The 17,722-nt window shown below is 37.1% G+C and overlaps 1 protein-coding gene, 1 long non-coding RNA gene and 1 pseudogene across 3 annotated transcripts in view; all 3 read left to right on the top strand.

Annotated features, from left to right (window-relative positions):
• Positions 1-17,722, top strand: part of LOC113663787 (NACHT, LRR and PYD domains-containing protein 12-like) — a 631,994-nt gene that overhangs the window by 559,160 nt on the left and 55,112 nt on the right. The gene's annotated exons all lie outside the window — the stretch shown is intronic.
• LOC125139544 lies at positions 1,047-11,962 on the top strand (annotated as a pseudogene).
• Positions 3,916-5,235, top strand: LOC113663788. The gene is made up of 3 exons (XR_003445541.2): positions 3,916-4,606; positions 4,700-4,777; positions 4,875-5,235. It is a non-coding gene; the product is annotated as an uncharacterized LOC113663788 (long non-coding RNA).

The following is a 17,722-nucleotide window of genomic DNA, read 5'->3' as shown; positions in this document are numbered from 1 at the left end:
GTTTTATAATACACACATCTTACCTTCAGTAAAATGTCCTTCATCTCACTGCACTCGGACTGCAGGATCCTCAGCTGATGTTTTGCTCCATCACACTCCTAAAACACAGCCATGGACAAAAAGAACAGATAAATGTTCACATCTACAATGTGTTAACTCTATTCACAATAAACACTAGCATCTTAAACTAAACGTTGTGTCATTTATTTTATTTGTTTACGTTTTGATAATAATTTTCATTGAGAATTTAAGTTTGTTGTTTAGACTTTTATGTATTATTTAATACACTTTAATCAGAAAATCAGGGAAAATCTAAACAAAATAAAGTTAAAACTTGAACAATTTCTTTGCAATCTGCAGATTGATTTTTCAATAGGAGGGGAAAATCGATTCAAGTCGATTTTTATTTTAGGCCATATCGCCCAGCCCTAATCTGATCATAATAAAACACTGATATAACTGAATTATAATCAGAATGGGAGCTGTGTGTGTGTGTGTGTGTGTGTCTGTGTGTGTGTGTGTGTCTGTGTATGTGTGTGTGTGTATGTGTGTGTGTATGTGTGTGTGCGTGCGTATCTGTCTGTGTGTGTGACCCTGATCATGATAAAACACGGAAATAACTGAATATGTTTGTGTGTGTGTGTGTGTGTGTGTGTGTGTACAGGTTTAAATTCAGCCTCAGTGTGACTCTGTGCACATTTGTTTGTGTGTTTTCTAGGAGTGTGATCCATTCCATCAGAAGAGATCAGACTCTTCAGGACTCAGCTGTGTGTTCCTGATCTCCTGATCTGGACACAGATAATGTTTCTACACCATCAAACATCTGGTAATCTACAACATCCTTGTGTTCTAGTCATTAAATATTCAAATCTAAATTATTATTAGTAAATATGTAATGATTTAACCAAATGTTTTACTATTACAGTATATAACTATACACATCTAACAGTCACTAATTCACAGTAAAAATGTATTGTTTAATGTAAGTAAAATAAAGTGTGTATATAAATGACTAAAGGACTGTGTATAATGTTGTACAGTAAACTACAGAGAAAGAGATCAGAATCACCAACACACAGCTGTATCTCCATGAAGAGTGAACGGTCTATGAGGATTCCTCTGTTGTTTAAAGATGGAGACTCATCACTTCTACACAGGTAACATCTCCTCACTGTTAATGTCACTGCTAAAGTCACATTTAAAGGGAAATATACTGTAAGTAAAATAAAGTGTGTATATAAATGACTAAAGGACTGTGTATAATGTTGTACAGTAAACCCAAGAGAAAGAGATCAGAATCACCAACACACAGCTGTATCTCTATGAAGAGTGACATGTCTAAGGATCTTCCTCTGGGGTTTAAAGATGGAGACTCATCACTTCTACACAGGTAACGTCTCCTCACTGTTAATTTCACTGCTAAAGTCACACTTAAAGGGAAGTTTAACAACATAAACAGGGGACAAAATAAATACTGAAACACAGTAATGGAGCCACTATTGTGTGTCCAACTATGTTTTGTTGTTTTTTTTGTAATATTTAATCTTTTATTAGGAAATGTGTTTGGGGAAATTTTAATATAAATAGCACGTGGTTTGACATGTTTTGTAATACAGTGAAATTCATATGTTAGTGAGGTAGTTTTGGGGTTGCTGTGTGTTCAGTCATTGCAGGCGAGACGACTGCTTAGCATTATTGAGCTAATGACAGGAAACTAAGTCATAAGAATCATCTAGAGTTTGAATGTAAAAGTGTTAGTCTAGCTGAATAGCATCTGTCTTTACATTTACATTACATTTATGGCATGTGGGAGACTCCTTTATTCCCAGTGACTTACATCTACCTCATTTATAAATCTGACCAATTGAGGGTTAATGGCCTTGTTCAGGGGACCAGCAGTGGTAGCTTGGTGGACCTGGGATTCAAACAAACTGTCTTCTGTGCTAATCCATAATAATTCTCTAAAGTCCTAAATAAACTTCTCAATAGATTCTTTTCAAATTCTAACTAAGTAGCATGAGAATGAAAATTCTAAAGAATAAAACACATCCAACAGAGGATTTGGTTGATAAGAACATAGATGAGACCAAGATGTATTTCTAAGCCTAGTGCTTGAAAATGACATTCTCAGGTTTAAATGAGATCTCAAAAACTACAAGGTGTGTTTGAATAATTCTGGTATTGAAATAAAGGTAACACGTGAGATTCATAACAGAAGTGTTATATAAGTATATATGTGTTACCAGGTCAGAGAAGATGGAACACAGCAAAATAATGTTAGAGACTAAATCATGAAGGAATTAGTGTTGGGTCTGTGGTGAACTCAGAATTTATGATGACCCATTAGTTCCTCAGGAGCTCTCGTTACATTATTATAAACTGTTGTAGAAAGGACATTATTTACATTTACACTATTTACTGTAGAGTGTCACCCAGATGAGGATGAGGTTCACTTCTGAGTCTGGTTCCTCTCAAGGTTTCTTCCTCATACTCACATTTTCCTTGTTGCTTTCGCCTCCGGCATGTTCATTAGGGATAGATATATAGTGTTTAAAATTTTAATATTTATAAATTATTTTAAACTTTAAATGTATGTATTCATGTATTTATTTATATTCTTATTTTTATTTATTTTTTATGGTTCTACAATTCTGTGAATTGTTAAAAGCTCTATACAAAAAAAATTTAATTGAAGTTTAATTGAATTCATGCAGTGAAAACTAAAACCTCAAGGAATCTATTGTATAACATCTCACCATTAACTGTTTAAAGGTCTAATTATTATACTAGTGCAACAACACAAAAGATAAATGAACAAAAATACAAATTAAAATCAGTTGCATATTTAGAGATATTACAACAAAACCCTAAAATTATAAAAAAAAATGAATACAAATAAAATAAAAAGGTAAGGTACAGATTTATTAATAGTCCAACAGCACAATAAAACTGAATTACAAAACAACAACACAATCTACACTAGTTACATTAAGGTGCTTCATGCCACAGCGGGAAACGCTTCAGGTTTTGAAGTAAGACGGTGTTCTGGGAATAAAAAGCAATGATTTTAGAGCACAAGTTGAGTAAATAAGTACAGGGAGTTTGTCACAATTCCACACGTGGACAAAATTGTTGGTACCCTTCGGTCAATGAAAGAAAAACTCACAATGGTCACAGAAAAAACTTTAATCTGACAAAAGTAATAAATAAAAATTCTATGAATGTTAACCAATGAAAGTCAGACATTGCTTTTCAACCACGCTTCAATTGAATTATTTAAAAAAATAAACTCATGGAACAGGCCTAGATAAAAATGGTCGTCTCCCATGTAGTCCACTGTGGCTCAACCAACGACGGATGGTGTGATCTGACACTGATGTTCCTTGAGCATGAAGTTCACTTTGAATCTCTTTAGAAGTCTTTCTGGGCTCTTTTGTTATTATCCGTCTCTGATTTGTCATCAATTTTTCCTCCTGTGGCCACATCCAGGGAGGTTGGCTACAGTCCCATGGATCTTATATTTCTGAATATGCGCAACTGTAGTCACAGGAACATCTAGCTGCTTGGAGATGGTCTTATAGCCTTTACCGTTATCATGCTTGTCTATAATTTTCTCTCTTTCTTTCTTTCTTTCTTTCTTTCTAACCTCTCCTCTCCTCTCCTCTCCTCTCCTCTCCTCTCCTCTCCTCTCCTCTCCTCTCCTCTCCTCTCCTCTCCTCTCCTCTCCTCCATGTTGAGTGTGGCACACACCATGTCACCAGACAACACAGTAACTACCTGGAGCCCTATATATAGGCCCACTGACTGATTACAAGATTGTAGACACCTGTGATGCTAATTAGTGGACACACCTTGAATGAACATGTCCCTTTGGTCACATTATTTTCTGTCTTTTCTAGGGGTACCATCATTTTTGTCTAGGCCTGTTCCATGAGTTTATTTTTTTAAATAATTCCGTTGAAGCGTGGTTGAAAAGCAATGTCTGACTTTCCAGGGGCTCATTGTCTCATGAAACATCCTTGAGAAGCGCTGACTGTTAGCTCATAAATCATTTTTAATTATGAGTTAGCTCAAATCATTTATCTCATAAATGATCAATCATTTTTAAGTTGTGTCGCGAAGCAAGGTAAATATTTACAAGTAACTATAACGTGTGACCGGATTGAGACTACTTTCCCTTTAAGAGGGTGGGTAGGATAATTACACAGGTGTTTAAAGTCTCGCGACACTGAGAATCTATCGCTTGATCCCGTTCCCTCTGGTGTGTGTTGGAAGGACTGCTGCGACTAGTCTGTTATACCATCTTGTTAAACATTATCGTTCTATTTCGTTTCCTCTGCTATGCCTGTGTCCTAAAGGTCGCTGTGGATATTCTGCCTCTTCAATTTGGTGGAGTTAGCGACTTTAGTGATTGCTGGGCATTCTTAAGTGGTGTCCTGTATCAGGTAAAGATGCTGCAGTGGTGTTTTAAGAGTTGAACGTATAATTATGAGATCGTGTAAATTAAGTGTGTTGCTACAGTTCCTAAAAGCAGACGCACCGCTTTCCAGAACAGGATGTGTAGCAAATAACCAATTGCTCGATAGCACCTGATATCACTAGCCAGGTAATAATACTGCTGTTATTCTTATTGGAGTGTGGGGTATTTATTGTGTAATATGGAGAGATGGTAATGTTAAAATGTAACTGTTTATTGTAGCTTCGTTCATATTGGACAAAGGGGAAAAGCTTCTCTTCAAATGAGGTAGCCAGGTTAATCTGGCTGTTTTAAAAGGAGGTATGTAATTTGGATTTGTGAAATGCCCATGTCTTATACTGTGTATATTTGACGCTCCATTTTATTTGAAATGTATTAAATGTGTTTTTATTTATAGGAGTACTTTTGGCTGTTGATTGGGCAACCACTGTTTCTTTCCTTTTGTATTTTTCCATTTATTTTCTTTAAGTTTGATCTCCCTCTACTTGGGTTTGCGCTGTGGGTTTGTGTAGGAATTGAGTTCTTGTGTATTGGGTGTTTGCTTATTTGTTTTCTTTGGATTTGAGGTGTGATCGAAATATTTTTCATACAGGTTTATTTTTGATGTGATTTTTGTTTCATTTTTTTTATTAAATGGCGGAACCCATTCCTTTATGCCCAGTGGGTGTTTAAATCTGAACCAGTAGGGGGGGAACCTGTTGACAGTCTTTTTATGTGAAGCTCGTATTTGATCATTGCTGTTAAATAAATTGTAAACTCCTTTGTACTCTGGCTTCTAATTCATTCACTTGAATTGCTTGAGCGGGTTGTCTTATTTTCTCCCACTAAGTTGTTAAAGTGGGGGTGGCGTAGTCACTCTTAGTTTAATTATCCAAATTAGGAATTTATATCCTATGGTTCACATGCCTTAGGTTAAAATATTTAGAAGTCACTATAACATGTGACCAAAGTTGAAATTAACGGTACTGGCATTAAGGTTACGCTTATTTGGTCTGTTCATCTGGCGAACAGGCCGCGTACCTTTTTATTAATTCTATGAAGGCGGTATCTTCCCCTAGTCGCTAACTCCACCAAATTGAAGAGGCAGAATATCCACAGCGACCTTTAGGACACAGGCATACCAGAGGAAACGAAATAGAACGATAATGTTTAACAAGATGGTATAACAGACTAGTCGCAGCAGTCCTTCCAACACACACCAGAGGGAACGGGATCAAGCGATAGATTCTCAGTGTCGCGAGACTTTAAACACCTGTGTAATTATCCTACCCACCCTCTTAAAGGGAAAGTAGTCTCAATCCGGTCACACGTTATAGTTACTTGTAAATATTTACCTTGCTTCGCGACACAACTTAAAAATGATTGATGAGATAAATGATTTATGAGCTAACAGTCAGCGCTTCTCAAGGATGTTTCATGAGACAATGAGCCCCTGGAAATGTATAGAAATTGATCACAATATTGGGTGTAAAATGAAGCCTATAGAGTTTTTAGGATGTGTATATTTTTACTTTTGTCTTTCGAAACTTAACAATATCTCAGGACATAGTTCCAAGAGAATGGCTCTTGGAAATTCAGCTTATTAACCAGTTATCAAATATCAAACTGGTTTGTGCGTCTTTTAACAATGCCAAAAATGTGGTATGTAGACTCCTTTCCTTCGACTCTGGACCCTGAAAAGATAATGTTGAAACAGCCTGTAGTACCTACTGCTCTACATATACACTGTCTATAAGTCTTAGTGTAGCACAGCTACCACCACTGTACAGCACTCACACATCTCCTATTAAACAACCCTGCCATATTAACAGCATCACCATAAATGAACTTTATTTCATTCCACTGAAATGATTAAAATAACATACAATAACTGGGGAACATTATGCCTTACCTTATAACTACAGATCTACTTTTCTACTTACTGCAGTAAAACTCCAGCAGGCTACTTCACCTACTCTCACCTTGATATCTCTGTGACGTAGCTCTCTGGCTAATAGTTTTCAAACAGAAAGGAGCAAAGTAACTGATCTCAAATAGATGATCATATCTTGTAAGGCTAGACAGGACCTAAGATAGGTCATCTATACCAGGAGTTACAGAAAGAAAACCCTACCTTCAGGGCTGGGATTCTGGAGAGCCTTGACTCTGGGGCTACCTTCCAAGTGTTTCTCAATGGGGGATGGATACTATAGCAAAAGTGTAAAGAATCCAATTTGCAGGTCTTTTGTACACAGCGCTGTGTGCTACAGGAACGGGTTTGGACTCTTAGTTCCTGTGCAATGGTACAGTGTATTTAGTGAGTAAAGATAAAATGGACTTAAATAACGGCTCTACTAGTGAAAAAAAGCTACCACAGTCACAATTGAGCATAAAAGAGCAATTATTTCTATTGTAAGTAAAAATCCACTTTCAGTTAGCAAGTGAGTTAAAAACTATTAAGATTGTAAATAAATAATTAAAGAAGTGTTTATAATGTTGTACAGTAAACTCCAGGGAAAGAGATCAGAATCACCAACACTTTTAATGTTTGACTTTTAATGTCACTGCTAAAGGCACACTTAAAGGGTAATTTAATGAGATAAACACAAACTAAATACTACAACACTAGAACTCTGACTTTAATAAGGCAACCATTATGTGTTTAAATATCACTCAGTCTGTTTTATTGGGAAATGTTCTGATTGGAATGTTTGCTTGTGGTTTCTTTCTTCAAATGACATGTTGTTTTGTAATGCAGTGAAATTCATACGATGGCACTCAAATATGGCTTAAGTGTCGAAATAATAGTCTGTATACTACAAAGTGATTAGATTACTGAAAACAGATGATTAAGTCTAATAAATGAACCCCGTGTCTTCCTGCTTCTCCATATCACAGGTACGACCCAGAATCTGCTGGTGGAAATGAATTCCAGAAAAAGTTAAAATTAAATCTGATGAAGAAGTTTCAGTGTTTGAATGGAGTGATAATAAACCTGGGAACCCAAACACTCCTGAATGAGATCTACACAGAGCTCTACATCACAGAGGGAGACAGTGGAGAAGTCAATAATGAACATGAGGTGAGACAGATCGAGGCAGCATCCAGGAGAAGAACAACAGAGGAAACACCAATCAAATGCAATGACATCTTTAAGCCTTTATCTGAACAAGACAAACCCATCAGAACTGTGCTGACAAAGGGAGTCGCTGGCATCGGAAAAACCGTCTCTGTGCAGAAGTTCATTCTGGACTGGGCTGAAGGGAAAGTAAATCAGGACGTCCACCTCATATTTCCACTTCCTTTCAGAGAGCTGAACTTGATGAAGGACCAGAAACTGAGTCTGATGGAGCTCCTTTATGTCTTTTTTAAGGAAACAAAAGAAACAGAAATGTTCAGTTTGGAAAAGGTTCTGTTCATTTTTGACGGATTGGACGAGTGTCGTTTTCCTCTAGATTTCCAGAACACAGTGAGAGTGTGTGATGTAACTGAATCAGCATCAGTGCCTGTGCTGCTGATAAACCTGATCAAAGGGAATCTGCTTCCCTCTGCTCTCATCTGGATCACCTCCAGACCTGCAGCAGCTGATCAAATCCCCTCTGAGTGTGTGGATCGAGTCACAGAGGTACGAGGGTTCAATGACCCACAGAAGGAGGAGTACTTCAGGAAGAGGATCAGGGATCAGAGCCTGGCCAATAACATCATCACACACCTGAAGTCATTAAGAAGCCTCTACATCATGTGTCACATCCCAGTCTTCTGCTGGATTACAGCCACTGTTCTAGAGAGAATGTTGGGTGAAGCAGAGAGTGGAGAGATCCCCAAGACTCTGACTCAAATGTACACACACTTCCTCATCATTCAGACAAACATCATCAGAGAAAAATACTCAAAGAAGCAGGAGAGTGATGAAGAAATGCTTCTTAAACTGGGACAACTGGCTTTTCAGCAGCTGAAGAAAGGGAACCTGATCTTCTATGATGAAGACCTGAGAGAGTGTGGTATTGATGTGAGAGAAGCAGCAGTGTACTCAGGTGTGTGTACTCAGATCTTCAGAGAGGAGTTTGGGCTTCACCACAGTAAAGTGTACTGCTTTGTTCATCTGAGCATTCAGGAGCATCTCGCAGCTCTGTATGTGCACCTGACCTTCATGAAGGAGAAGAGAAATGTGGTTAAACAGAATCAAGATTCTGAACGTTCGTTGAAAAAAAATACAATCTCAGATGTACACAAGAGTGCTGTGTATCAGACTTTAAAAAGTCAGACTGGACATCTGGATCTTTTCCTTCGCTTTCTTCTGGGTCTCTCACTGGAGTCCAATCAGAAACTCTTATATGTTTTAGTAACACAGACAGGAAGTAGCTCCCAGAGCATAAAGGAAACAGATCATTAAGGAGAAGATCAGTACAAATCTTCCTACAGAGAAATCCATCAATCTTTTCCACTGTCTGAATGAACTGGGCGATAATTCTCTAGTGGAGAAAATCCAACACTACCTGAAATCTGGAAAACAAAGTAAACTTTCTTCTTCACAGCTTTCTGCTCTGGTGTTTGTGTTACTGACATCAGCACAGGAGCTGGATGAGTTTGACCTGAGTAAATATTTCAGTACAGATAAGATAACAGAAGATGTTGTTCTGAAGATGATGCCTGTGATTACAGCATCCAGTAAAGCAATGTAAGTAAATGTGAATATAACTGTTCTACTGTAACAGTGTTAGAGACAAACTGAACACTCTCTAATATGGACTTTGGGATGTTCTGACCTGAAGGTGATACAGAGTGGAGTTCATGTAAATAGATAAATTAGGGAATAAAATCTGCATTAATAAATGAATGATACTGAAGTGCAGCTATTAAACATGTAGAAGCAGGTGATTACATCTGAGGGAGTTTTGAAGTTTTGTAGTTATGACTTATCTTAATATCTTACAATAATGATGAAGTTAATGCTGGTTTTATGTTGGATGTTTGATGTATATTAAACACACCTGTGTACCAGACATAAAGAACATGTACAACTGCAGTAATGACAAATTCTAATCCCCAAAAAGTTATTAGGTTTTATTTGTGAGGGGAAAATGGTCTTGCATAGAAAGCTGACTTTGCAATGACTTCTACTCATTAGATATAATAATAATAATAATAATAATAATAATAATAATAATAATAATAATAATAATAATAATAATAATAATAATTAGAGGCAGAGAATAAAGTCTCTAGAGGCAGGAGGAAGCATCAATATAAAGAAGAGACTATTGGTGAGACAGGAGTGTGGAAGAGCAGAGTCAAGTTTTGTGGACATTTAAAATATATACCAAATTGTATAAACCACATTATTCTAATGTGTGAAACTGTATTAAAGGCTGCACTCAAATCTAACAGGACAAGAATAGTTAAGAGTTCAGCATCAGCAGCCATCAGGAGATCATTAGTGACCTTCACTAAAGCAGCTTCCATACTGTGTTTAGTACAGAACCCAGACTGAAAGGATTCTAATAGATTATTGTCACTAAGTTTAGCATGAACCTGTGTGATAACGTTCATGTCTGATTAGAAAGTGTTCATTTAGCTGAAAAGTGCTCCCTTTAATGCTAATCTATAACACTACATGATAAGATTTTAGCTAATGTCAGTCTGATTCCTAAAGAGAATTCTCTATATTTACTTCTGGTCAGATTATAACCAAGTGGCTCATGTTGTGGAAGCGTTAAGAGAATCACGGACAAGAGTAAAAAGGTTCACAATTTACTTGTACTGCTGTGTAACAGGACCCAACACTCCTCATAAAGCATGCGAGATGAAGGACCCTGATCATTTTTACACTGAGTTTTTATAAACATGATTCAAACACAGAAACTGAAGAAAGGAAAACATTGTCAATCATCAGCTACATTACAACACATGATCATGTCCTGATCAGTAGAACATTACCAAGATCTGCCTAAGCTGATTCTGAGCGTCAGTCTCACCATCTTTCTCCATCTCATTCTGACCCTCTAATATTTTACACAAAAAACCTCATCAATCATTTCTTCACTGGTTCTGATGGTCTGAGATGCTGCAGTTCTGGAAAGTGTTGTATGTGATGGAGATTTTGATCACATGAGCAGTGATTTATCTTAAAAAGTCAACAGGCTGCTGAGCTGCAACTTAACATTCATTAGTCTGAATTAGTAATTTATACTAAGGAGATCTGAAGTCCATGATCCTTACACCAATACAACATTTAACTGACTGTATATTACAATCACACCTCAGTGTCACCCATATGAGGATGGGTTCCCCCTTGAGTCCGGTTCCTCTCAAAGTTTCTTCCTTTACCAATGTAAGGGAGTTTTTCCTTGTCACTGCTGCCTGAGTCACCTCAGACTTGCTCATAGGGGGGTAAATACATACAGATTGTGAACTATTTATATCTAATAATAATCTTGAATTTCTATTCTCTTAATTCTTATTTCTTTTATTATTCCTTATGTTTACCTTCTGCTCTATGTTTATGTTCTGTAAAGCTGCTTTGAGACAATGTCTATTGTAAAAAGCGCTATACAAATAAACTTGAATTGAATTGAATAGTCTAACATTACTTACATTTCATTGCAATGAGGATCAGATAGAGGTGATGTGTTCATATCTTCTGGTTCTAGTTAGGACTCTAGCTGCTGTGTTCTGGACTAACTGGAGCTTGTTTATGCTCCTACTGGAACATCCAGACAGTAAAGTATTACAATAATCCAACCCTAGAGGTAACAAATACATGAACTAGTGTTTCTGCATCATGTAATGACATCATAATTCTTATCTTAGTAATATTACTGAGATGAAAGAAGGCTAACATTGTGGTATTATTTATGTGAGCTTCAAATGAGAGACCGGTATCATAATCACACCGAGGTCTTTTACTGCTGCACATCATGTAATAGAAAGACCATCCAGAGTTACTCTGTAATCAGAAGCTTACTTCTGACGTCTGTGGTCCTGGTACAAGATCTTCTGTGTGTCAGAGTTAAACAGGAGGAAATTAGTAAGTGTCCACTGTCTAATGTCCTTCACACAATCTTCAGTCTTATTAAACTGGGTGTCTCACATCTGACTGCTGAAACATACAGCTGTGTGTCATCAGTGTAACAGTGGAAGCTAATACCATGTTTATTAATAGATTAATCTAGATACTAGTTAGTTAGCTGTAGTTAAACACTAACTTTACCCATTTTAGATGTAGATGTGGACTGCAGTGTCACTTTAACCATATTGTCTAACTGGTGTTTGTACTTTCAGTATTTATAAAAATGAGAGGTTCAGTGAAAGCTTTTGAGGACGTGTTTGATCATTTGTGTGAGTTCTTTATGTTTTATTTTATTTCCTTTCGTATCAGCTGTTTATCACTTGGAGTAAAAGTTGGTCATCTCTGGTCTCAGCGCTCAGATCAGAAACCTCCAAACTGAGAGAACTTCATCTTACTGTGAAAACACTGGATCTGTCCCATAAAAAACTTAGGCTCTCAGGAGTGAAGTTTCTCTGTGCTGGACTGGAGAATCCTCACTGTAAAGTGGAGACACTGAAGTAAGATCATCTCTCTGAGACTCACAATAACTCACTAAAAGCAGCAGTTATATACAGTGTTGTTTTTCACCTGAAATGTTCTGTAACACTACAACATTCAGAACAAATAGATTAGTCATTAAGTGATGAGTTTTCTACAGAATCACTTAGTAATTAAATAAATAAATAAAAGAGTAAATAAGAGAAAAATTCTAAAATTTAAAAAGATTAATTATTTTTAAAGCCAGCAAAACCTTTGCAACTCAATACAAATTTAATATCAATAATTGTAAATAATATAATAAAATAATATAACAGGTGAAGCTCCAGGGTCCTGGTCCCACCACCCATGTGGAGTCCTGGCCCCACCTACATAAACTCTGTATAATGTTAGAATTATTAATAAACCCCAGTTGTCACTCACTGGGAGCTGCTGCTTTAAGAAGCTTCATTGAGTGACGTTGCTCAGTAACATTTCTGTGTGGTGTTTAGTCCGTGTAACAGACTAGTTTTAATAAAGACTTATCTTCTCTGAAACAGACACCACACTGTGTCTTTACCCCTGAAACTCCTACACTGTAATCAGAGGATATAATAAGATGAAATGTGTTACAGTTTGTGTTTACACTGGAGAACAGTGTCAGAGTGGAGATTGGACTCATCTGAGAGCTGAAGAACAGAACTGCAGTTGGTTTAGGAGTACATGGGGCAACACCAACACAAAGTCATTTTAACTCCAATTAAAACACTCAATGCATTTATTAATTTATTATTATATTATTTATCTAAAAATTAAAAAGCAAAACTTTTGTAGATCAAATGAACTTAATATCAATAATTCAAGAAGATCTCTTTCAGCTCATTGTCCTCTTTTTACAGTCATGTAAGTTCTTTTGAGTAACAGCTGATGTTGAGGTTCTTCTCAACCCTGTGCCCACCCTGTTTTACCCAGGACCACCCTACGTTCACAATCTGACAGGAATGTTTTGTTCAGTGTTAATTATACTTTATATAATAAAAATCTGTGATGAAGAGTGTGTCATTGTGTCCTCTCTACAGGTTGTATAAGTGTGGTGTCTCAGCTAAAGGCGTGCTGCTCTGACTTCAGCTCTGAGATCAAACCCCTCACACCTGAGAGAACTGGATCTGTCCTGGAATAAACTAGGAGAGTCAGGAGTGAAGATTCTCTCTGCTGTACTGGAGAATCCTCACTGTAAATGGAGGCACTGAGGTAAGATCATCTATTAAAACATTAATAATAAGTCATGGCCTAATCTTCATCCAGGTCGTAATAATAGATAACACATTGTGTATAAATAAAACACAGTCACAGTTGTTCTTGTCAATACTGAATAAACCATTTACACTTTCACTTCCGTCTGGGGTTAAAAAATACACCAATGAACTAACAACTTCTCCAAAAACTAATTAGAGTCTGACCCTGTTTTAGGTCTGATTACTGACAGTCTGATCTTCTCAGAGATTTTGTTGAGATGTGAACAGAGAAAAGTTACAGAAAAACATTGACATTAATATTTTATTTCTCACATACACAACATACACTGTACGACACGTAGTGACATGTTTTTAATCTGTCTGTGATTTAAACATAACATAAAATAAAATAGAATAATAAAATAGAATAAAAATAGAATAGATGTAACAAATAGAAATATAAGACTCAGTTTAATGGTGTGTAAAAATAAATGTGAATATGGATCAGTGGCAGAACAATGTGAGTGTTTAATAAAGTTCAGATGTGTTAAATACTGCAATATATGAGAGTGAAGAGTGTCTCTGCTCTTCTGGAGAATCCTCACTGTAAACTGGAGATACTGAGGTAAGATCATCTCTCTGAGAGGGTCACGGAATGATCCTCATTAAGACACATTCATCTGATAGAGAAACTGAAGCTGAAGTGTTTTATTATTAATCTGTTTACTGCACTGATGATTTTTCACGTTCTTTGACTGAGATTTTTGATTCAGATCCTTGATATGATGTATTGTTATATAAACAAGTTTATTCCCAGTGTGCAGTGCATACGTTTAATAGATAACCATCTCTCCTGACATTCTGTCTAATAAATGAATTAAATTAATAAATTATCCTGAAAGCGAGTATTAAACTAAGAGGAAAAGTGTCTGGGTGACTGATTAGGATGTCAGGGCTTCTAGCACTGCTAACCTGCCTATGTCGGGCCCTTGAGCGAGGCCCTTAACCCTCTCTGCTCCAAGTTTCGTGGCGGACCCTGTGGGATGACCCCAGGGATATGCAAAGAATATAATATAGAAGAGAAAATGAATGAAAATCATATCTATCTTCCTAAAGTGAGAGTGAAGAGTGTGTCATGTCTCGGCAGGTTGTTTAACTGTGACATCGCAGACGAAGGCTGTGCTGCTCTGGCTTCAGCTCTGAGATCAAACCCCTCACACCTGAGAGAACTGCATCTGTCTGAGAATAAATTCAAAGACTCAGGAGTGAAGTGTCTGTGTGCTGGATTGGAGAATCCTCTCTGTCAGCTGGAGACACTGAGGTAAGATCATCTCTCTGAGGGTCACATGACCTGCTCCTCAGTTCTCTGATATAGAAGCAGAGGTCTGAGGTTCTTGATGTATCTGTAATGTTCCTGAAATTACTGTGACGTTTAATAAAGCAGTTTCTAATCACACAAAATGCACTGTTTGAGATCTCTAAGCTGCTGTGAACAGGGTTGCCAGATCTGTGCAAAATGTCCAAACTGTAGTAGAAGTTTCTTAAACCTTCTCATTTTGTCATAATATCTGACTGAAATCTATTCATATAGTAACCCAAAGCTACAGTAAAGAACATTATCACTACTGAATGATTCGATACACAGATATGATTCATCGAGTGTACACAAACACAATTTCACTCACAAATCCTCTTTTTTCCATCACACTTTCTCTGACCTCCATACATTTTATTAAGGTTTTTTTTTTTATCAGAAGATGTATATGTACAGTGAGTGAGGAGTGCGTCTGCATTGTGTCTGTCTGCAGGTTATGTGGTTGCGGTGTCTCGGATGAAGGCTGCGCTTTTCTGACGTCAGCTCTGAGCTCAAACCCCTTACACCTGAGAGAACTGGAGCTGCAGGGGAATCAAGTTGGAGACTCAGGAAAGAATCGGCTGTCTGCTCTTCAGGATGATGAACGTTACATGCTGCAGGACCTGACGTGAGTAATGAGCTCTGTAGTTTACTAGGGTATGGATTAACACCAGGTTTATGTCACTACATTCTGTCTAATCAGAACGCGGAGTAAAGTGAGTCGATTAGAGACTCGTGTGAAGGCAGAAGCCTATAGTTCCTGTAGTGTAGCTATTGTGATTGTACATGAACACCACGTGCTGTCTTCCAGAACCCCACCCACAGATAAGGGTTCATGCTGTTGATCATGAAGTACCACATTCCAGATTCTGCTTAATAATTCACGTTTTTCTGTTTTATGTAGTTGGTGATGAACATCTGTGTCTGAAGACTCCTGTGCTCCTGAATTTCAATGCTGAAGAACAGAGAACACGTTTATACCCACGTTTGTCACTTAGTTCACTTTAAATACACGGAGATTTGTTCACTTTATATAGGCTGAGGCACGGAGAAAGAGTTTTATACGTTTTTTTATTTATATTTTTAAAGATAATACTACAAAAAAAAGTGTCAGTTTATTTGATAAGTCTTATAGTTTACTGTGGAATAAATACTAAATAATCTACAACAGTGTTATGTGATGTGATGTGAAGAGGATTTGATGTTACCATTAAAATGTTATAAAGTGTTATACCTGTCTTGTATGAACATGCCAATAATTAGATTTTTAAACAAACGATTATTAAAATGATACTTTTTTAAATACTTACGTTAAAGTATAAACCCCTTTTATATCTACATTTTTACTTATGCTTACATTAATTAAAGGCTTTGAAACAATCTTCTGAACATAAATTGTGATGTACGTTCTTCACTCCAAATAAACTTCTGAGCATTGTAACACAGTGTGATTATGTACGGTACATGTCCAGTTGCCAAAAACATAGTGATCCTGCAGGTCTTACCACATTCTGAGGAGTGGCTTGAACGATGTTAAGATCTTACTAGCACCAACGAACCGTCACAGCATTGTTGCGTTAGGACTGTTGAACAGGTGAGAGATTTCTCTTAAAAACCTTTACTATAAGATGTATGTAAATGTTTTATAGACTTCCACAGTAAAGCTGTTTTTATATTAGATATTTGTTAGATATTAGAGTTTATCTGATAAATAATGAAGTCCCGGCATGGGTTGTTGTTGTGTAAAATTATTTTATTTATGGTATTCTTGACTGGATTTCACCAAAACGGGTCCTGAGAAAGAAATACTTCTCAGTGAAGATCCGGGTGCTTCTGAGTTCATGAAAGTTCATTAAACTGCAGTATAATGGAGAGTGTAGAGCCATTTCAGGCATGTCACACTGGACAGAGGCCCCGGGGCCAACCACGGTGTGTATTAGCTAGAAGGTGACTCTAGTGGAACTGGTGACACTTAATTTCTTATTACAAGTACACCTTGTTTCCATGTCTCAGCTGCACCATGGGGTGCATGGGGTGAAACACTTCTGCTAAATAACCCAGAAACTTGTACATTTTGAATCCGTTTGTTCTACTGCTACAGATTCATTGCTGGTTATTAATATTTTAATCACAGTAAATGTGTTCAAGAGTTTAATCCGACGATACGTACGTATGTGTTTTATCTGGATCTCTTTAGTTGGTTAAATTGAAATGAGAGTTAAGAGAGAACATAAATGCCTTCACATTTGATGTTACTATGTTCAGCACAGAGATCCTGGTATGCAGAAGTTCCTCCAGGGCACAAGCTGCTCATCACTCAAAATGTTCTTGAATGAATCATGTTTGTATACTGAGAAACATGTATATCACACAAACATGATTTACTCACTGCATACCAGCATCTCTGTGCTGAACATAATATCATCAAATGTGAAGGTTTACTTTCATTTATGTTCTCTCTTAACTCTCATACACGCAGCGTGCACAGAGCTCAGGCATGGCTTCTCTTCTGTGTTCTCCTAGTCACTGTAGATGTAAAGGAGACTCTCAATGCATGTAACTATCAACTCCACACTATCAATCCAATGATTCCAAAGTATTGGTCCCCAGTCAATACACTTACCACACATCCATCCATCCATCCATCCATCCATCCATCTATCTATCTATCTATCTATCTATCGATCTATCGATCTATCTATCGATCGTTCATTCAACACAGAGTCCTACACTGAGTCCTAAATTAGCTGGTTCGTTTCCAGAGCATTAAACTGTACTGTCTATCGTCTTTAATGTGACTCAATGTACAAAGCTCCTCCATCTTAACCGATAAGACAAGATGGTGAAGCATCTCACACAGTGAATGACTGAGTGTTCACAACTACTGTACAGCGCTACATATTGTATGGTGCTTAGTTTAGAACATGCTAATCACTCCTTCAGTTAGCTTTAGTAACTAGCACTGAAAATACAAGATGGGTTAAAGAGTCATCTGTTCAACTCCCATGTGAACCTTTATAGGTGTCACAAATAAGGGGAAAACATAGGACCAGCCAGAAGGGTGAAGGAAGTCAAGGTAGATTGAGAGTGTATTTCCGCTCTCACTCTCTCTCACTTACTTCACTCTTACCTGCATGGTAAAAGAACTTTTG

Source organism: Tachysurus fulvidraco, chromosome 19, assembly GCF_022655615.1.
Source record: "Tachysurus fulvidraco isolate hzauxx_2018 chromosome 19, HZAU_PFXX_2.0, whole genome shotgun sequence".
Taxonomy (NCBI): domain Eukaryota; kingdom Metazoa; phylum Chordata; class Actinopteri; order Siluriformes; family Bagridae; genus Tachysurus; species Tachysurus fulvidraco.
This window is presented reverse-complemented; position numbering and strand designations above follow the sequence as displayed.